Consider the following 22,532-nt stretch of genomic DNA (forward strand, 5'->3'; position numbering starts at 1 on the left):
AGTGCTGCCTGTAATCTCTTCAATCACTCCCAATTTTTCCAAATCAGACAATACTTTTCAATCCTTTCTCTCCTCCTGCTGAGATTTTGTACTGTGGAATACGCTGTAACATTAGTCCTTCTTTCAGAGCAATTTTCACTGGCTCTATCTTCAAGCATCCCACATCATTATCATTCATCGCCCATATACAAATTGGCAATTCACTCAATTCTCCTGGCAAAGGTTTGGACAAAAATTCAGATACTGGTACATTCTGTGGTGAAATGGTCAAAAATATTCCATCTGGCGTACAGTGGATAACTGCACTTAGTTTTTTTAATAGATTTAATCCTAACACATTTTCCCCACAGTTTTCTGTTAAGAGAAATGGACAATATTCAGTGAATGGACCTAATGTTACTGGTAGGGACACTGGATTTATTACTGGGGTACCTGCGAACCCTACTGAAATATTTCTTTGCCCTGACAGTGGTATTTCTGGAACCAAGTGATGATCTATCGAGCATTTTTGTGCCCCTGTGTCCACAAGAAAGCTATGCTCTCTATTCCTGACTTTCATTTCTACGTAGGGTCCTTTCTGATTCACGGGAATAGGCACTGGTTGCGACCCCTGTCTTGGGCTGTCCTATTGGGGAAACAACACATCATCCGATGTGTAATCACTGCTGTTATTATAGTACGCATTTGATTGAGTGTCAAAAATGTTTCCGCCCCTTCCTCTATGCCCATTATGCGTGTTTTGATGGCTCTGATTCTGAGTAGAGGCAGTTTGATTATTAGCTTGGTTCTGACTTTAGGCACTATTCCCTTGGCTATTTTGGTGCTGCTGCATGCTATTTCTATTCTGCCCATTTGTTCCTGAATGGCCATACCCATTTCTATTTTGCAGATGTGGACATTGCGCTCGCCAGTGACCTTCCTCTCTGCAATACGCACATTGATTTAATCCCAGAGGCCCTCCATGCATGTTCGAATTACCTCTGCCTTGTGCATTTCCTCTTCCTCTATTGTGTCCTGCCAATTGCTGAAGTAGCACCTCAAACATTGTTCGTAGTGCTTCTATCCTCATTGGCAAGGGGTATTCATCAAACACCTCATGTATTTCCATTGTGGGGATACTAGGATCTGAAATCCATTTTAACGCCTCCCGTATACATACTTTTAATTTATCGCCCGTCTCTCTTGACGATGGCAAAAATCGCCGCTGTATATAGGGCTCTACCGCTTCCTTCCTATCTCTCCTAATATCTTTACTCCTATAACCAGGCGTGGCAAACATTTCAGCATACTCATCATCCAGTTCATTCTTAAATTCAAAAAGTCGGTCTACATGTTCCCTTATTTCTTCATCTCTATCTCTACAACGTGCTAATGCATTCAAATCCAACAATCGTTGTGGCGGTAGCCTTTCAATTAACTGTTTCCATCTCGCCACTAAATATTCCCCCTTGCATTCCAACACTACCTGTCTTTCATTGCTCCTCCTGAAGTCATACATCGAAGCTAGCGCTGATGTTTCATCATTCCCGTATATATAAATGTCTGCCTGTTCTTGCAACTCCCGTCTTCTCTCCTTGCTGATCGCACTACGAGTCACTCTCGCGCATCTACTTTGTCCGGTCCCTTCTCTTGTTTCAAAAAGTTCAAGTTCAATTACAGGAGGGGCAGATGGGACAGAAACGATCTCTAAGGAGGGAGGTGCAGATGGGACAATGGGAACGGGAAGTGTCTGTTGCGGCGCCGAGTGGCTAATGGGAGGCGTTGTTTGTGCAGTGTGTTGCTGTGCTGAGATTTGGTCAGTTGGGAGGTGCTGAGCAATAGGAGGGGGCTGAGCAATAGTTACTGACAGTCTTTTTAGTCTCTTCCCTTGGACCTCGCTTTGTATCAGTTAATATTTTATTTATTAATTTATCTGATGAATGCAACTCTCGTTGTGGGTATATCTTTTCAATACTCAACTGATCGCGTCTATTTGACTTTCTCAAACTATCATTCCACTCCTCCTCTTTTTCTTTCGCTCTTTCTACTTTCGACTAATGCCTGCGCGCATGTTTCTCTCTACTTCTCCAACGAAGCATAGCTTCCCTTCTTCAGTCCCTAAGGATATCAAATGCTGCAGGACGTGTTTTCTTTTTCATCAACACTTTCTCCAAGTTATCTATTCTCGTAATCTCAAAACTCCCATGATTCGGCCACTGAAGATCTTCCTGTTTTCTGGTTTGCCTATACCAAGTCTCACAAAACATTATCGCTCCCACACCAAATTTCACATAGATCTCATACGGCGGCGTTTCCACGGGTGGCGCGACCTGGTCAGTTTCCAAAGATTGTCTACCACAGCGGAAAAATCCCGCTAAGGTGGACAATACCCCAGGAATGTTTTAACCTTGCCCTCGGCTAATCAACCTTACACTGGGTGTTTGATTTTGCAAAATCGACTCAACCACTATCAGGATTACTTTGAATCGGGGCACGACTCACCTGATCAATCAAGTTGTCTTTTCAAGACACAATTCGTCCGTATACTGACGCAACCAATGACATGTCTGCGTATATTGTCTCACTCTGCCTCGTTTTGGGACCCTCGCCTCCTTGTTCTCTGGCCGGGCACGTCGATCAGGGATCAGTTGTGTGCAGATCTGCAAAGGAGTCTCTCATCGCTTTCGCAGGGGCGCCCCGAACACCTCTTGATCCCGGCTCGATTGTCCCGTCCTCGCCGTTCTCTCCATCTTCCTTATTTTACAACGTACACGATGGAACAAGTGGGCGAGGGTCCCTATTAGGGTGCCATCTTGAAGGGGCCCCTGAGGGTCCCTTGCATATGGAAACAAGGCACAATCACCACCCACGAACTGATACGCCAGACACGAGGTTGTATTCCCAAAATCTAGGGTTTATTGCAAAGCAAATGGTCTCAGTTGGCCAACTGGGTCCCACGCCCCGCGACATGTGTTTCCAGACCCCGGGGGACGCAAGAGAGCGAGAATCATACAACAGTTACATATATACAAATCAAGCATCTTGTAATCAGTAGTGACACATCCAATACCGCCCCTAATACATTTCCTTTGAATTGGGCACGATGATTGACAATGGTGACGAGTAGGACACCTTCGAACATTCATTTAGCAACAGTTTGCAATTTTCGCAAGCCTACAGACACAAGTCTTTGTTTAAAAGAACACAATGCTTCTGGTTCTTGCAAGCAAGCTGCGTGCAGGGGAGACACACATTCCAGGCCTTGCTATCTCCTTGTTTCTATTTGTGTACTGGGGGTCAACTTGCTCGCCAGGGCTCAGGAAAGGGGGGCCACAAAGAAGCGCATAATTCAAGTCATTTAATGTTCGCTTCTAGCATTTCTACTGTGTTTTCGAGACTAACTGGCATCTTTGGACTGATTAGGATGCCTTGCGGCTTACTTCCAAGGATATGCGAGGGAGGAGACCGAGCATTTCTGTCTGGGTTGCTACGTTATGTTTCAACATGTCTCTCACGGCCTTGCGTTATGCACTAGTAAAGCAGAATAATATTTCAGCAAAGCAGTTTAACAGAAGGCAAAAAGCAAACAGAGAGAAAACAAAATGGCAATTTCAGTAACCTTAAAATGGCCGCACTTTAGTCAAGCTTATGGCTATATATTTCTAATACTAAACACATGAGGCGGTTGGTCTTCGGCCAACAAAATACAATGCCTTACAATCGAGGGGTGTCTACTTTTTCTGGACTGACAGTATTGAAAAATTGGGACCACTTTCATCAAGGCTAGAAAAGGCGAGCACTGGATAGTGCGTCTAGGTGGTTTGCTTGTAGTGTACTCAATAGTTACAGGAGGCTCCACCCTCGTGTGCCCTGATGAAGGTGTTCCCAATTTTGTGATCCTATTGAAGAAAAAAACTTGACAAAGATTGAACTCTACACCCTGAATCAAGTCCAAAAAATATCTTTGAGACTTGTCCACTGTGTACAGGAGTAGATCCTGAGTAACTACGGTAGTCTGATCAACCCTGTTTCCTAAATGGAACACACAATTTAAAAAAAGAAAATGTTTTTGTGGTCCAGAGAAATAGAATAAAGTTTTAAATATTTCATCTGCAATTCATTTTTAAGTTCTAGTCACAGCCAGAGTGTCTATGGAGTATGGTCCTGGCAGGAGCAGCTGGCGCACATCAACTGGCTCGAGATGATGGCTATATGGCTTGCTCTCAAAGCCTTTCTACCCATTATCACCGGCAGGGCGATTCTCATTCAAACAGACAGCCCCACGTGAATGTATTACATCAACAAGCAGGGTGGCACCCAGTCCCCTCCCCTTTGCAGGTCGACATTTGGGAGTGGGCTCTGGTGAACAACATACACCTGTCAGCAGTCCACCTCCCAGTGGAGTCCAACCTAGAGGCAGACAGGCTCAGCAGGTTGGGTGCGGACAACTACGAATGGCAGTTGAATGAGCAGGTCCTTCAGGGGCTCTTCAACAGGTGGGATAATCCGCAGGTGGACCTCTTCGCCACCAGTGTCAACAAGCGGTGCCCCCAGTTTGCCTCCTGGCAGGGGTTTGCTGGGCGACGCAATCCAGATCCAGTGGAACAACATGACGCGCCCTCCCCACCCCCAACTCCCCTGGTGCACAAGGTCATTTGCAGTATCAGGGGGTCGAGGGACCTTTGGATCACCCTGATAGCCCCAAGATGGCCAGCACAACCCTGGTTCTTGGAGCTGCTCATCCTGTCGGACCAGGCGCCCGTACACCTCCCGCTGGGCCCAGCGCACCTACAGCAGGGGGGCAGAGTCATTCACCCTTCCCCGCAGAAGTTAGCCCTCAGAGCGTGGCTCCTGAACAGGTCTCCCTGAAGCATCTGCACCTGTCACAGACTAACCTGGCAATTATACAGGGGGCTCGGAGTGACACCACCAGGAGCCAGTGCAAAAGCAAGTGGACCAGGTTCGGTCACTGCGCAGAGTCAAAGGAAATTGATCCTTTGACTTGCACATTGGACGACATGCTCTCCTTCGGCACACCTCACACACTCGGGCGTGCAGGTAGACACATGCTGTACTTATCTGGGGGCAATTGGAGCTTACAGGAACTCACAGGAGGAGTTATTCTCATCCTCGAATCCGGTGGTTGAGAGGCACTTAGCGGACCTAAGTAGATTATATCGACCTATCAAGAAACCACACACGGTGTGGGACCTTAATGTGGTCCTGGGTACCCTGGCCCATAAACCATTCGAGCGGATGGCATCCGCGGACATTAGGCTAATAACCATTAAGACGGCCCTCCTAATAGCCTTACCTCAGCACCCCGAATCAGTGAGATCCAGGCGCTAGTTGCTTCTGAGCCATATACTACATTGCAGAACACACCCCGCATTCTTACCTAAGGTCATCTCCTCGTTTCACTTAAATGAGGAGATAGTGTTACCAACTTTCCTCGCTGGCCCCAAGGATGACGCTCAGAGGGTACTGCACTGTCTAGATGTCAGACGTGCTCTAAATGTCTACCTGGACAGAACCAAGAGCTTCCGCAAATCAGACGACCACTACGTTACCTTTGGGGGGTCAAAACCCGGCTGTCAGGCCTCCAAGACTTCCATAGCAAGGTGGATGGTTATGCCATCAAGGAGGCGTATGAGGGGCAGGACAAGTCATTACCAGCAAACATGCATACCCACGCCATTTTAGATAAGGCCACGGAGGTAGCTTTGCAAAGACACGTTCCGTGGCCGGTATCAGCAGGGTGGACACGTGGGCTACTCCCTCGGCTTTCTGCAAGCACTACTCCTTGGATGCCAGCGCCAGGTTGGACGTGGCATTTGGTCAGGCAGTGTTAAGGAACTTGATTTCTTAAGAGGGGCAACTCTCCACCCTGGGGCTACATTCAGTTGTAAGCACCCATACAGTATGAAGGAAAGGGGACGGGATGTAGGACTCCCCAGACTCCACCCACCAGCGCCACTCCTCATCCTCATTGCCTAAAGACACCAGATCTGTTAGGGAGGTCTGGGGGGAGGACAGTGGGACGTATGGAGGAAAGAGGACTATGGACTAGGAGTACGTTAGTCACTACGGTGAGTAACTTATAATTTAGTGTAAATGATCCTCTGAGCATCCAATAGGTCAAACAAGGGTTTGGTGTAGGTGTTGTACAATGCGGGTGAGAGGCAGGAGCCTTGTGGGACACCTAGTGGGGCAAGGATAGGGTCAGCTGAGGCATTGTGTAGGCTAGGCATCTGCAACCTGTAGCTCTCCAATTGTTTTGGGATGGGACTAACACGATCACACACCATTAGTTATAGTGGATATGACCAGAAGGTGACAGTCTAAAACATCTGGAGAGACAAAGTTTGAAGTTTCCTGAAGTAGGCCATTGTTTTAGTGCAGCAGATTTGCTTCTTTGGAATTACATTCGGGGAGGGTCATCCCAGGAGAAATTACTTCAAGATGGGGGGTTTTCAATTCACGTCTTAAAGCTTTTGGCATTAGCACTGGTCTGATTTTCAGGAACAGAGAGTTGCAGACCTTCAGGCGATAGTATGAGAAGGCTTAACTGATGTTTTTTTCTCTTTTAATATCGGCTTTTTCACCCCGACAATTTGTTGGCTTTGTGTGATATGGGTGCCTCTAGATTGGTTGATTTTTCTAACAGGACAGGTGGGTGGGTATCCGGGAGATTAGGACTTTAAAGATAATGGAACTGGTCCCAAGGAGATACAGGTAGGAAGTGGTGCTGAGCAAATCTTGCTGCATATACCATTACTCGCTCTGAAAATACTGCTCAGATTCTCAGCTGTTAATTTGTTGCCACAATTCTAAGAAGGTGCAAGCTGCAAATTAGTAGCCATTGATGCTTAAATGAATACCACCACTTATCTCCCAGTGCATACTAATCATACATAATTTCATTCTTTTTCCTGCTATGTGGAAGGCAGGACAGCTCTTTTGGTCATTTCCCACGAACAAACCCTATTCTCACTTCAATGTAATGCACTTTAATAGCTAACGCTTAGAGTTTGAACCAAGCCAACGTATTTCAGCTGTGCACCACTGCAAGAGTGTTCAGTGATGTGCATCACTCCATACAATTGCATCCAGCTGGCTCCTCTTACTGTTTTATTATTAAAGAAATTTAGAGTGACGAGAATTAACATCTGGGCAAGAAATTGCTCCAACTGCTTGGCTTAGGAGATTTTAGATGGAAACCTTACCTTCTCTGTTTCGTGGATGACTTTAAAGAGGTACCCTAGGTTGGATGCCTTTTCATTTTTTGTTTTTTTAGAAGAGTAAGAGGAGGAATGGTAAGTCACTTCTGTAAGGGAGGCATGGTATCACAAGCATGACACGGACACAAGAGGTACAAGTTCAACACCTTTATTCAATTTTTGGGGTTTGGAAAAACTCCTGCTTTGCCCTATAGCTATGATGGGAGTAGTCTCTACCATCAAATAATAAATAAAACACAGTCCTAGTCAGTTTGTCAAATCAAAATGGCCTATAGTAACAAAACCTAATGCCTGCCCCATCTATTACACAAAAACTGTGTAAGTGGGAATATGTATGCAAAGGAAATTCTGTGTTATAACAAGGGATCATTAATTTCAGCTTTCAAAAAGTTCTTTCACAGTTCAAAAAAAGTTCACCTAGGTCTCCCTCGGTCGGGCTCTGACCTTTCAATCACAATACTTGCAGTGGTTGCCTTCCCGAAGCTTAATTCACATTCGTTAGGCTTCCCCTAACTTATCATACTGCTGGTCTCCCTCAGTCGGGCTCGGACCTTTCACAGATGTCGAAGACTTTCTAATGTGAAAGCCTTTTACTATAGACCTCCGCAGGACCACTTCAACTTTCTCTTCATCTCACACACTTATGTTATTTGCCCCAGTGTCTCTTGGTCTTGGTAGTTCAGTATCATAGGCTCAAAAGTTCAAAATTAATCTCACTCTTCAAGCATTCACCTTTTTCACATTTTGCAGAGACTTTCAAGTGGGCTACTTCCTTTCACCGGACCCCTCCGCTACTCTATCACTGGCTTCTCAATTATCAGCCACTTAAATGTTCATCACTGCTTAGCATTCTTATGTGTCTCATCAGCATGTGCGCAAGCTTCACTGGTGAGATACACTGTTACGGCTTCAATTTTTCCTTGACACAACCCAGCCTTTCATGTCTTTCACTAACTCACTGGTTGCGCGCGTTCCTGTCTTTGCAGCTTTGGTCAACGAGTCAGGGTTAATACCACAGGCGTGGCCTAGCCTCCCCAACTCTGTCATTCACCCGGGAGGATCGCTGGCATCCATGAAACACAATGCAGGTTTCTTCTTGTGTGCGATTTGGCTTTCTCTGTGTCTCCTTCACAGCTTCCTGGTGGCAAAAACCTCCTGCAGTGAACTTCAGGTTTTCTTTACCCTTTGCTCTAGTCCCTCCATCGGCTGCTCTGCTCCAGTAGGCTCGCCTTCGCCCCAGACGTTCTGCTCCTTCTCGTGTTCCACCTTTCTCAGAGTGTGTCTTATCCATGTGGGGAGAGCAAATGGGTATCGGATGTATATGATTGATTAAAGTCAAGTGCCTGACTTTGTTTATATCCCGGCAATGTGATATGTAAGGGTTAGCCTCTTCACTCTCTTCCTTAGCTCAGTGTTTTTGCAGAAAGGTGGAGGGGGAGTTGGAACATTGGTGAATCCTATAAAATAGGATGGGTCATAGGTACGGGAAAGGGGGGGAATACCACATCTCACCATGGGCCTTCTCACCCCAACTCCCTGAAGACTCCTCACCCAGGGTATTCCCCCCCGCACTGGTCCACCCCCAGGGTCTGGATACAATGGCGATGACCGTGCCCTGGCCACCTGAGAAAGAGATCTCCAGGGACTAGTAGGTGAGACATCCTTAGGTTTCTCAAATTTCTCCAATAAGAACACTTTTGATGCTTGTTTAGTCTCTTCCTTGATTATTTGGCTGAACATCTATCACTGTCAGTCCTCCTCTGAAGTGGTCTTGGAACTCCTACTCTCCGAACAGCTGTATCAAGGGCATCCTTCCCAGAGACTTGGAATCACACCTGCTTACGGCCAACGTGGCTGACCTTTCTCAGGGCCATGGATTAAAATGCAACATCATGCTCTGTCCCCAAACACCACAAATACTGTGCGTATCTGTCGCCGACATTGAGTTGCATGCAGTGCAACATTTGAGCCCTAATGTTTTAGGATAATACATGTTAGAAAATTATTCACATTTTTTTTCTATGAAGAAAAAAGGACTTGCAATGCGTTCCGTGAAACGTGCAGTGCCAGTGGAAAAAAGGAACTGCTAATGGGGCAAGGTGCATATAGCTTCACAGTGTCACTTACAAGTCGAGGGACCTCAACAATGGAATCTTACGGTGCCTCCTGTGGAGATAAATCTTTTCATGGATCCCTTAACAGATTCTTCTGTTTGTATGTAAAAAACTAATACAAATAAAGCTTTCACAAAAAAAGCATGAATGATGTGCGTCAATGGGAGCTTGTTAAGTGGAGTGGGAATTGATGGGAAATGTGGCACATAGTTTGATGGATGTTTTGCAATTGTTCTTTTGTGGCTTCTGTTTGCAGCAGGGGTTTTACCGTTAAGTCCCAAACATGTGTCCCCTTAGTATTTTGTGCAACGATGGGAGCTTCTAATACCAAGGGGGATGTGGTGCTTTCTTCAAGTGGCCTCTGTTACCAGATTGACAGGGAGGCAGCAGATTTTCTTACCTGACCCCCCTGTGGGGAAGATGGGAAGAGTGTCTTTCCCTGCATAAGAGTCGACTGGTCACTGTTTTTTTCAATTGGACCTTTGAACACTTTCAAACTAGTGCGTTCTGAAATACTAGGAGTTTCATCAATTATAAGGGTGGGGGATTGGTGGATGGTGCCGGTCCAGGCAGATGGGAGACCCTGGGCCTCTAAATGATGCCAAATCAGGAAATTGGGTAAGATTCAGAAGCATTCAGGACGTTATCATTGGCAGCTCTTCCAGGTGGAAGCTTGGTCCAGTCACAAAGGACCATATCCCCCTACTCACAGTGCAGGGGTGGGAACCGAGAATTTAAAATATTAGTGAACTCCTCAGATACTTTACTGCCTTCATAAGGATAACGGAGGCTATGCTAACTGCCAGGTTTAACATGTTCGCCATTGCTGTACCAGTCCTACGTTCTAATGTGCATGTCTTGATCACAAAGGCTCTGGCGCTTATTGCTTGACAATGTACGCTTCCATAATTCGCCTCTGACGGGTTTCCCTTTTGGCATGTGTACGTGTGTGTACGTGTGTTTTAGAGAGACGGCTTTCTAGGCAAGGTGGCTTTAGGAGACAGAAGTTGTCATTTAGTAAGCGAGCCCCTTTGCCCCAAACCGTGTGGGAATCGTAGAAGGGGCTTGCACAGCAGGAACACCATGTCTTCTGCCAACACCTACATTGTGCCTTTCCGAAGAGTGAGAACGTAGCTTTGGCCAGAGACGTGTATGCTGAGACTTTAAACATTCACCGGAAACATTTTTGCTTGATGCCCTCATGCCATGTTCGAAACCTCCCTTTCCATTGAAATAAATGTGAGCTCGCCTATATAAACGTTGTGCCTTTGTGCTGGGTTTGGGGGGGCGAGGGTTGCTGCACAGAATTTTGATCTGTCGTTGGGTTGCTGTTGTCCTGTTTATTGGGCTTTGCTGACTTGTCATTAAAGAAATTCACCAATACACCTGATGTGTCTGTGGTCGATTTGGCCATGATACCGCACTACAAGCAGGTTGCACATAGGGTCTTTTTACAATAGAGAAACCCCTGTCAAATAGGAGCTGCATAAAAGCACATAGGAAACATAGAAAAACAGATTCCTACTGGAATATTAAATGAACATTATATTAATATATGTAATTTTGTCAGGTTTGGGAACAGAACATAATTTCATTGGAAATATGAACTCCTTTTACTAAATAATTAGTGAAAAGTTATTCAGTGCTCAAAGGTAGAATAATATTCAAATTTGCAGAAAATATGTAAAACATTACAAAACCAAATTTCGTCAAACAGAAATAGTACAAATCACGAAAATGGAATAATAAACTAAATGTAATCAACATGAATTCAAATACATGGCTGGAGAAGGAATGAATACAAATCAATGAATCCATACTTCCATGAATCCATGTGGGCAACAATGATCATTAAAAAAAGCAAAGAATCATAAAACGTAATGCACCTTCAGATTTGAACCTTGAGATATGTAATCGTCCTAAATCCCCCTGATGAAGCTGTGTTAGTTGGAAAAACGTGTTGAGGGGTGTCTGCACATTGAAGAGGGGTTGAATAAAATGAACAAGAGTATAACCAAGACCCCTGTAATGCTCTTCTTAAGGGCATGAGAGAGGAAGCAAATATTTTTGCACTTGCTAAAGTCAGACGCACCCAGGCTACACAATCAGCACCTTGATTTGACCAGAGCTTCAGGCCCTCACGCAGGCCAGTCGTTGCTATGAGCGCAAATGGTGGCTTGATCCTGGTGAGAATTCTAAAATGACTATACACAGTCAGTTGCGTTTTATCAGCAAGCAATTAAGCTTGCCAAACCTCAGCATTATGCTAACCACATTCTATCAGCCCCCTGTGTGGCACGTGAGCTTTTTAAGGTGGCTAAAGAGAGTATATCCATCAATTGATTCACTGTAGTCACAAGCGCAATGCGATTCTATTTGTTCTTACTTCAATGAGAAGATTCAGAAAATCAGGCTTGCCATATCTGGTAGTGGAGCAGGTTATACGATAGGTTATTTATAACGTGCTTAATACCCAGAGGTGTCTGGGCACGGACCCAGGGATCGAACCTGTGTTGCTACGTGTCGCCTTGCTTCCAAGGCGAGTACGTTGCCCCTGAGCTATCCTCCCGAGCAAGTTTGTTCAAAGACCAAGTTTTCTGAACCTACTCAAACAAGTAATGCCTCCAGAATTACCACCTTTGAACCAATCACTGATATTATTTTCATGGAGTCCCTTAGAAAGTTGAAATCATCTTCTCCTGCAGATGCGATTCCGCTTTGGTCTATCCAGTCTGTGCCAGGGGAAGTTATTCCGTTTTTTACAGCTGCAGTTCAGGCATCTTTTTCCACAGTCACTATTCCTACTATTTTGAAGCATGCCCTTGTCACTCCTTTATTGAAGAAAGCACAGCTTGATGCTACTCTTGAAGCTAATTACCTGGCAATCTCCTTGTTACCCAGCATAATGAAGCTTATGGAAGCTATTAGTCCTCAACTGTCTCGCTACCATGAAACCCAGGATTCCTTACATCCTTTCCAATCTGGATTTTGAGCTGCTAGAGGCACGAAGACGGTGATGATTTTGGTTTTGGATGATCTCGCCATACTCAGACTGTGGAGAGGTTGGGGTTTTGACTCTCCTTGACCTCTCTGTGGCGTTTGATACAATTGATCATAACATCTTGCTTTAACGCCTGGAAAGTGTGGTTATCTCGGCCCTCCTCTAGCCTGGTTTACATCATTTTTGTCTGAACGAACACAAACTGCTTCGGTTTCCTTTTCAATTCCCACCTATGGCTCTTAATTGTGGAGTCCCTTAGGGGGTCCTCTTTATCCCCTCTTATTTAATCTTTATCTTCGCCCACTGGCAGATCTTATCCAGGAACACAGGGTGCGGTTCAATACATATGCTGACGACACCCAGTAACTGTTCCGCTTGGACTCCTCAGAATTTGAATCCCCTCTTCAACTTGGGAACTGCCTGACAGTAGTAGGTGAATGGATGGACAGAAATTGGCTTAAACTCAATGGTGAGAAAACAGAGATCATGGTTACAGGTTCTGCAACAGCTCAGGCAGCCTGAACCAAAGATTTCAGGCCTGAATCTCTTAGACTTTGCCCCAAACCTAGTAAATCAGTCAAATGTTTGAGGGTAAAAGTCTTACCATCTGGCTCCCGAGAGCTTCAAGTTTCGGTGGGTTGTAATTCAGGCTTTCTGAAGCTAAAAATGTTGAAAAATATACTACCTTTACTCCCAGTGGAATCTTAGCCTAAAGTTGTGGCAGCTCCCATACTTGGGTCCATAGATTATTTATTTAGGCCAATCAGCCTTTTTAATACAGAGATTGCAGCTATTGCAAAATGCTGCAGATAAGCTGGCCCTGGGAGCTTATCGATTTTCTCAATCTCATGAACTTCTTCACCAGCTTGACTGGCTTCCAGTGATCAGTTACGAGAGGTGAACAAGCATCTGAGCTTTCAGAAAGCCTTTAAAACCTATCTTTTTTAATACGGTTCTCCTTACTGCTGACCATGATCTTTTTCCTCGTCTATTTTCTCAGTGCCTAGATGCCTCTGAGTCGTAGCCTGTACTCTATAAATTCAAATTTTTTTACAATCCTTTTCGAGTTAGAGCATGCAAAATTGTATACATATGAACAATGATCAATTAAATACAGTACAGCCTTGCGGAAAAGCTGCAATATAAAGTATGCATCTTAACATCTAAATAGTAATAGTTATACCTAACCGCCATTGCGGAGTGGGGGAGGGGGAGGCCTCTGGTGGTGTCCTCGCGGTCTGAGTGGCTCGACCGTTGTGGACTGCAGCATAGTTGGGAGCCTTGACTCCCCCCCCTCCCATCTTCGAGTGTGCTGGGACGCCCGGTGGAGCCTTGAGGAGACGGAGGTTGCACTGCGGGACTCCGGCCATGCAAATGCGACAAAACTGCTCCCGGCCCCACATTACTGGCACCCACAGCAAGTACAACTTTATACACATCACTCTTCCTTCGTTCAAACTCATGTTGACACTCCATTTTATTGAAAGATCTCATGCTTACCCTTTTTTTCAAATATGAATCAGAAAACTTCCCCTAGTGTACAATCATGCCAAGGAATGGCCTGAGCTGTACTTTGCTTTCTGTGGATGGTGCATTTATCAGGACGTTCACCAATCCCCTTCTGGGCTTGATGGCACCCTCTACGATTCGTGTGCACAAGATAGGTCATAAGTTGCAGCTTAATTTTGGCATTTCAAAATCTTATTAGTTAAACCTTTAGAGTTGAATATGTTAAATATGTTCACATGTCTGCACATCATGCTGTTCCTCAGATTCACCCCCACACAGAATATCCTATTGGAAATAACTCCAAATATATCAAATAACTGCTGCATGAAGCAGTAGACTAGCAGAATGCACCAAAATGTGTTAGAAACCAAGTTAAGCATTGCAAGCCCTCCCTGGCAGCTTTATACGGTTATATGCCAAGATATGTTCTGACATGATAAATAATACTGTCAGCCCTATTGTCACAAGTAAGTCCAAACTGTTAGTCAAAGGGTGCTGATCAACCCATATGATAGCATTCATTTGCCCGAGATGTACACATCCTCGGATTTCCATCTTGCTTGTGGGATATCACCAATGGATACAGCTACTTGGATGACTCAGATTAAATGACATTGACCGTCACCAAATTGTCTGATACTTTAAAAATAAATTGTGCGATTCCAAGATGGCCGCCGTCTAATCGGGACGCGCTCCTCCGAGCTCCGTCCGAGTGGGAGTCGTAAAGCTGTTTTTTAAGCGTCCTGAGACCCGATCGGCCAGAAGAAACGCTTGTATTTGCGGCTGGGATTGAGTTGGGTTCGCTGCGGGAGGCAGACCCTGTGCCGAGCGAGCCGTGTCGGGCTGTGGGGCCTGGCGGAGGACGTGCCCCGAACCGCCATTGCGGAGTGGGGGAGGGGGAGGCCTCTGGTGGTGTCCTCGCGGTCTGAGTGGCTCGACCGTTGTGGACTGCGGCATAGTTGGGAGCCTTGACTCCCCCCCTCCCATCTTCGAGTGTGCTGGGACGCCCGGTGGAGCCTTGAGGAGACGGAGGTTGCACTGCGGGACTCCGGCCCGAGTGCTGCGGTCCCCTGGCTCTTCTTACCCATTGGCAGCGTTCCAGCGGGACGTGGACGGCGCCTGAGGAGGCGAGGACTATCCTGTGGAGAATTGGCTCGGGGGAGGCGAGCGGGTGTGCCCCCTGCTCTCTGGGTCCGTGCCCCCCCGGACGTTACGGCACCCTCGCCCCGCTTGTCTGCTGGTGGCGCTCCTCTGGGGCGTTAACAGCGCCTGAGGGGGCGGTTGGCTGCAGAGCGAGGAGAGCGCGGGCTGGGCTTGTGAGGGCTGCCTGACGCTGCTGGCGGCCGCGCGAGTCCCCTCCTGGACCAGCGAAGGGTTCCCCCTGTAGGGACCCCATTAGAAGTAAGGAATGGGGGGGGGGGGGGAGAAGAGGAAACGCCTTTAATATATGCAAAAAAAGACGCTTTGGAGTGAATCCTCCTCTGCTTCCATTGCCTGACATAAGCTATACACGGGGGTTGGAGGTTGGGTCCGCCGCTCCTCCACTGGAATGCTGCGGCCCATTCTTGGTATCATCGGGCCTGTGGAATCCAGGGTGGGGGGGTGGATTGCTTGGGGGTGATTTCTGTCCCCTCTGCATACGGGGGCGCCTCCTGATGTGAGCCTAGGGTGCAGTTCTTGGTAGGCACTCCTGTTGGAGGCTGGAGCTTGGTGGGCGCGACTGGAGACAGCTGTGGCCCCCCTGTGGTTTGAGCCCCCCTCCCTCCCCCTCCTATCCGGAGCAGAAGATGGAGCGCGGGACCAGCCGGAGGGGACTCTGAGCATAGCCTGTGGAGTCCATTCTCGCACCCATAACTCAAAGCCTAGCGTAGACTGCGCTGGGATGGATTCCAGGGGAGTGGGGGGGGCCTGACCCGTTAACTTGGACACCATTGGGACAACTGCTCAGGCTCAGTATAGAATGGACTGAACCCAAAAGAGCAGGGTGACAGTCCCCCACGGATCCGGCCCGGTTGCTCCAGGACATAGACCTCAAATTGATTGGGCCCTTCGGATTCGCAGCAACTGCGGAACTGGAACTGCTGAGCCCCTCTCCCTCCCCCCCCCCCTCCACATCGGGAAAACAGATGCCAAGAATCAAATCTAAAGACGTTCCATGCGGCACCCGGAATACGCAGTTGGAATGTTGTTGGAGACAATATCGCACTGAAGACCCTCGGAGCGAGACGGTGGAGGAGTGTGGCCCACAGCAACCTGCGGACACCCAGGTGAAAATGGCTCTGAACAAAGAGGCCCTCAAAGAGTGCCTCCAGGGAATGGAGAATAGGATAATGGAGGCCCTCTAGGGACACCTAAAGGCATTAAGGGAGGAACTTCGATTGACGATACAGGAAGCTAAGAGGGACATTAAAGACTTAGGGACAAGAGTTGATACAGTAGAAGCAGGTCTCTCAGAAGTAACCGAGGATTCAAAACAATCCAGCGTACTACTGGAACAGATTTCGAGGGCGACGCACAATTTAGAACTACAAGCTGAGGATCTTGAAAATAGGTCCTGAAGATCAAATATACGAGTTAAAGGGGTTCCCGAGTCAATTGGTGACAAAGATCTGAGAGAAACTATGCAGCTGTGTTTCAGCAGTCTCCTAAAGGAGGCCCAGCCGGAGGATATACAGATTAATAGAGTGCATAGAATTGCCCCCCCCCAGGAAAGAACCAGGTGCCAGGCCAGAGATGTCCTTCTGGCAATGACTTCTTACATGTTAAAGGAGGAAATCCTTCGTGCAGCAAGAGGTCCGCAGGTGGTCACCATCAATCAGGCTCAGGTCCAGTTGTATCAAGACTTAGCCCTCTCGACACTGCATAAGAGGAGATTAATGGCTCTGGTCACAAAGGCGCTAAGATCCAAAGGGATCAGTTATAGATGGGTGTACCCCTTTGGCCTGCAGTTTCTCTGGGAGGACAAATACCACCGAATCTCTACCTGCGAAGGAGGAGTTGAACTCCTACATCTGGAGGAGGAGGATGACCGCCGCCGGGACCTAGCTCCCGGCCGCAGCCACAGAAGTGGACATCTAAAATAATGGGAGTGGTCTTCGACTCCTACAAAGAAGAGGGGAACGGAGGATGCAGGGAGATCCCAACTATCAAAATGAACACGACTTCTTGAGGAATGAACTCAGGAACGAAGCCTCCCACGGATGGTGCGAGGAGGTGAAACCCATCTTGGAATCAATGCAGGACGGTCATAGGTCCTGGTGGTGTACTAGAGGGAGGAGAGGTTATTTCCAACGCCCTCAGATGGGCGCGGAGATGTTTTGGTAGAACTTTGTTCTGAAGGGTTCTAGGGGGGTGGGGGAGGGATTCGAGGGGGAAAGTGCATAAACCAGCATGTCTATTCAGGTTCAAGGGTTGCCGTGGATCAATATGGTTCGAGGGATAGGGTTGATCGGTGGGAGCTAAAATGCTGGAACTCTATAGATTATATACACAAAGTAGATGGCTGAAATGAATGTGGTCTCGCTTAACGTGCAGGGCCTCAACTCGCCAGTTAAATGCCGCTCCATACTGTCGAGACTTGTGAATATGGAAATTTCTATAGCTATTTTACAGGAAACTCACCTTCTCCCGGTGGACGAGGGGAGACTAGAACACAGGGCGTTCGCTCGCCAATACTTTGCCTCAGGGGGAAGGAAGACTAGGGGGGTGGCCATTCTTCTTGGATCCGACCTGATCTTTAAAAAACGGGCAGTATATAGAGATCCGGAAGGCAGGTGCTTAATCTTAAAGGGGACTTAACTCTATACATTAGTTGCAATCTACGCCCCTAATGATCAACAAGATCTTTTCATTAGAGATGTTCTAAAAACTCTGGGGGCCTGGTGTGAGGGTCAGCCAATAATAGGGGCCGATTTTAACTTTGTCATGAACCCCACTCTAGACAAAACCCTTCCACCCACTGCTGCAGATGAAAGAAATAGACAGGCGCTGGGAAAACATTTTAGGGATCTGGGAGTCATAGAAACATGGAGATTTTTTCATGGCCAGCTAAGAGAGTTTACCCATTACTCAGCTGTACATAAGGGATATTCTAGAATTGACATTCTGTTAGTGTCCTCTACCTTGATCCCACGCATTACTAAAGTGAACATAGAAGCCCAGTATATCTCATCATTCCCCGGTCCTGATGCAAATGGAAATGGTCCAATCGATCTATAGAAGCCCTAGATCGTGGCGCCTGAATAAATTTATTTTGAAAGACCTGGCCCTAAGGGCATACATGGAAGAGGTGATTCGAAATTACTTTCAGGAGAATGGTAACGGAGCAGTAAACTGGGGAACAGTCTGGGATGCCGGAAAGGCCGTGATCCTAGGGGAATTCATCTCACAGACAGCAGCGTACATGAGAGAAAGGGATCTCATCAAAAAGAATTTGGAAGCAGCGTTAAGAGCAGCTGAAACTGAGCACAAAACTAGGCAATCCCAAAAAACTCTTAGAGCGGTCAGGAAGGCAAAACCCCAATTAGAGGCTCACGTAGCGGAACGCACAGCGCAAACACTGATTAACACCAAGCAGACATACTATGTTCATGGAAGTAAAGCTAACAGGTTCCTTGCAGCTAAGCTTCGCGAACAAAACTACCGCAACTATATAGTACAATTAAAAAATCCAAAAGGTGAGCTGTGTTACTCCGAGAAGGGTAAGATCGAGATCATTGAAAAATTTCACCAAGAATTGTTAGAAAGGGAGCATCTAGACCCTCATGCTCAAAGAGAATATATATCAAGAATCTCCCTTTCTCGGGTCACTCAGGAAGATAATGACATCTTACAGGCACCCATAACTCCACAAGAAATTAGCAACGCCATATCTGCACTACCCCGTAATAAAGCCCCGGGCCCAGATGGTTTGGGAAGTGGATATTATAAAACATTCTGCGGACAACTGCTGGGGCCCTTAACACTCTTGTTTAATCACATAAGAGAGTGTGGAGCGGTCACGCCTGATATGGGTGATTCCACCACCATTCTTATACTCAAACCCGGTAAAGACCCCACAGACTGCACTAGTTATCGTCCGATTTCGCTGCTTAACACCGATGCTAAGCTCTATGCTAAGGTGCTTGCAACCAGACTTGCGTCGGTTCTGCCTAAAATGATTCACCCGGATCAGGCGGGGTTCGTAAAAGGGAGACACACGCAAGATAACATCAGGCGGGCAGTGGAGATACTGGATCTGGGAAGTAGGTCAGGGCAGAGATTCGCTATTGCCGCCAGGAGGATATTCGACAGCTTAGACTGGAAATACTTGGAGCTGGTGCTGGAAAAGTTTGGATGTGCCCCTGGCTTCAGATCAATGGTGCTGGTGAATTTCCGCTGCCCGGGCAGCCAAAATTAAAATAAGCAGAGGGACTAGGCAAGGCTGCCCTCTCTCGCCCTTAATATTTGCCATGGCGATTGAGCCCATAGCTGAAACGATACGACAAGACCTAGATATAAAGGGGGTTAGGTGTGGTGAGAGCATCCATAAAATAACACTATACGCGGACAATATAATGTTGTTCCTAGGGGACCCTGCAAACACTCCCCAGAGCACTGGACATCTTACAAGAATTTTCCAGAATATCGGGCTTTAGCATACATTTTTCAAAATCTAAAGCCCTGAATATTACAGAGAAGGAGGAGGTGGCCACAGACCTGGGAGCTAGGTACCCCATAATATGGGAAAAAGAATCAATTCAATATTTGGGGTTTCAATTATCAAAGAATTATAAAAGTCTCTACAGAATAAATATACCCCCATTGCTAAATCATCTAAGGGAGGATCTGCATAGATGGGATGCTCTGGAACTATCCTGGTTTGCTCGGATTGCGGCTCTTAAAATGACCTTGTTACCTTGCTTCTTATATGCAGTGAGCTCGCTTCCGATTGAGATCCCCTCCGAAATATGCAAAGCACTACAGAGGGATTTGACCTCCTTTATCTGGCATAAAGGGAAAGCAAGAATTCAACGAGGTATTCTAATGAGGCCTCCTCTCCTGGGGGGACTGGGCGTCCCGGACGTGTTGAGGTATTCCTTAGCTGCACAGATAGCATCAATGCTGGCTTGGGGGAGGGGAGAGGCATCAAAGAGCTGGGTGGGCATTGAACAGGGCGTGACCACAATCCCACTGGGAGCATTGCATGGCCTCACGAGAGCTGATAGGGGGCCAGGGAGGCACCTGTTAGAAGCAACCAAGGTCTCGTTAAAAGGTTGGGACCAGGCACTGAGAAGTCAGAACATTGCTCCAGGGCTAGGACCATTCTCCCCTATGGCACATAATCAAAGCTTCACACCGGGCAAGCGGCCCGGCTTTTGGAAGAACTGGGGTCAGGGCCTACAGCTACATTTGAAGGATTTTTATCAGGAGGGTAACCCGCTGCTTTTTGAGGAATGTAAGCAGAAATTCTGAGTAGGAGAGCTAGACAGGTATACCTACATCCAGATCAGACATTGGATAGTACAGAAGGAAGTTAAGAAAGCAGCCACAAGGAAGCCCGTAGGTCTGGAACTAACACTACACGAAGGAGAGGATGTGAGAGCTCTCTCTAAACTGTATAAGTTACTGGACAAAGCGCAAATCAGTGACACCTACCCCTATATGGACAGTTGGGCGAAAGATATAGGGGAACCCATCACTGAAAAGGAATGGGCTCAAGTATGGGCAAGGTCACGACAGGTCTCCACGTGCTCAGCTGTCAGGGAAACTGCACACAAGATTGGTTTCCGGTGGTATCTGACTCCCCATAGACTTCATAAGATGAACTCCAGTTACGCCCTTGTATGCTGGAGAAACTGTGGAGGTATTGGCGATTTATTTCATATGTGGTGGTCCTGCCGAAGGCGAGAGTATATTGGAAAGAAATTTTGGGCCACATAAAGGATATTACTGGGAAGCAATTGCCAAATGCACCTAAAGCGATCCTGTTAGGCATTCCAGTGGAAGGTGTATGTCCTGCAACCGGAAACAATGCAATGCTTATTACCCATCTTTTGATGGCAGCAAGAATGACCATAGCACAGGTGTGGAAACACCCAGAAGGCCCAATGGTAGCCTGTTGGTGGGTTAAGATTTGGAATGTGCTAGCCATTGAACGGGTGGGTGCCCTGAGGGATGGCAAATAGCTGAAATTTCGAGACATTTGGGACCCCTTCCTGGCTCACGTCAGAGACAGAGAGGCATACTTCTTTAGGCCAAATCTTCTAAGAGCTCTTCAACTTTGAACATGACCAAATCATGAGCAAGAATCCCGGTGCATTGCAGCTGCTTCCTACTTATATAACAACCCTATTCAGATGCAGAAAGTTGGATCCATGCCATCAAGGAGCGGGGAGGGGGGGGGAGGTGTTGGGGGAAGGGTTTATGAATTTTATGAATTGTTATAGTTTTGTTTAATATGGTTTCGAAACAATATGTAGAGGTAAGGTTCTATGTGTGACTGTGGCTTCAATGTTCGACGCGTATTAGGGTACGCCTATGGCTGGGTCAGCATCTGAACATGAAGCCCCCTGGGAGTCCTCTCAGGGGAGATAGACTAAAGCTTAATGAACTCATGATGTGATTGATGTGCTTTTATTTTTATTGATGAATGAATTTATGAGAACCTTAATGTATGCCCGGTTACCGCTGATTTACTATTTTGTATACTGAAAGACCAATAAAAATATTTGTTTAAAAAAATAAAAATAAAATTGTGCTGCATAATTAATTCCTTTTCTATGCTGGGTACCTGACCACTCTGCAGCAGAATGTTTCTGTCTATTCTTGAATACCTCCAGGTAATCTCTCACCAATGTAACCCTGGTGACTTTCTCCCACCTACGATTTGCTTTTTTTGTCCTGGTTCTGTACTAAAGTCAATTTTCAGTACACTTTTCCTGTACCCCAAACCAAGACAGTGTCCCCGTCACATACAATTTACTCTTGGCTTCTACATCCTTAAACTGTATGCAAGCCCATTCATACCCTGGAATAGTTACAGGTGAATGGCCATATGCACTGGAATTTACATCAGAATTCCCAACCATGAAGCCTTACTCTCAGAACCATTTTATAGACTACGCAAATTACCAGCAATCCAGTAACAGTTTCAATTCATACTAACTGCAACAGTTTCTCAGGGACCACTTTTCCTTAGAACATTTATCTGTAAAATAAAGTCTTCTGTAATGACTTCACGCTCTACCGTGCTCACTGACTACTTAGGTATAACCTCTCTTTGCTCTCCTGCATATGCATGCAAAATGTCCTAAGATCATATTTCTTGGACTATACCCTTACACCGAGACATCGTTTAACATTTGAAGCATGGCCCGACCACCCACATTATGTGCCTAATAAATACCCTTCTTTCTTGGACTGCCTCCCCTTCTCACTCATTTGTTGGTGCTCTTATCACCCTTCTATCCACTGCTTTTCTCTTTGACTCCAAGACAGTTTGTTCCATCTTCTCCCACTAATCTAATGCCTTTGATATTAATCAATTTGACACATTTGCTTGTGTAGAAAAAGCCACTTCTATCACCTCTTGCAGAGTGATTTCTAGTGATTCAGTGGTTCTTGAAATGGTTTGTTTCTTATCCTTTTACCATTGTCACAAGGTGGAAGGAACAGAACATTAGTACAACAATGGGTGAGGTAGAAGCG

At 46.5% G+C, this 22,532-nt stretch overlaps 1 protein-coding gene across 1 annotated transcript in view; it reads right to left on the bottom strand.

Moving 5' to 3' along the window:
* The window catches only part of PCCA (propionyl-CoA carboxylase subunit alpha), a 3,020,006-nt gene that overhangs the window by 1,885,643 nt on the left and 1,111,831 nt on the right, over window positions 1-22,532 (bottom strand). The window lies entirely within an intron of this gene.

The sequence above is a fragment of the Ambystoma mexicanum genome, chromosome 7p (assembly GCF_040938575.1).
Source record: "Ambystoma mexicanum isolate Mex_15411 chromosome 7p, UKY_AmexF1_1, whole genome shotgun sequence".
In the NCBI taxonomy this organism is placed as follows: domain Eukaryota; kingdom Metazoa; phylum Chordata; class Amphibia; order Caudata; family Ambystomatidae; genus Ambystoma; species Ambystoma mexicanum.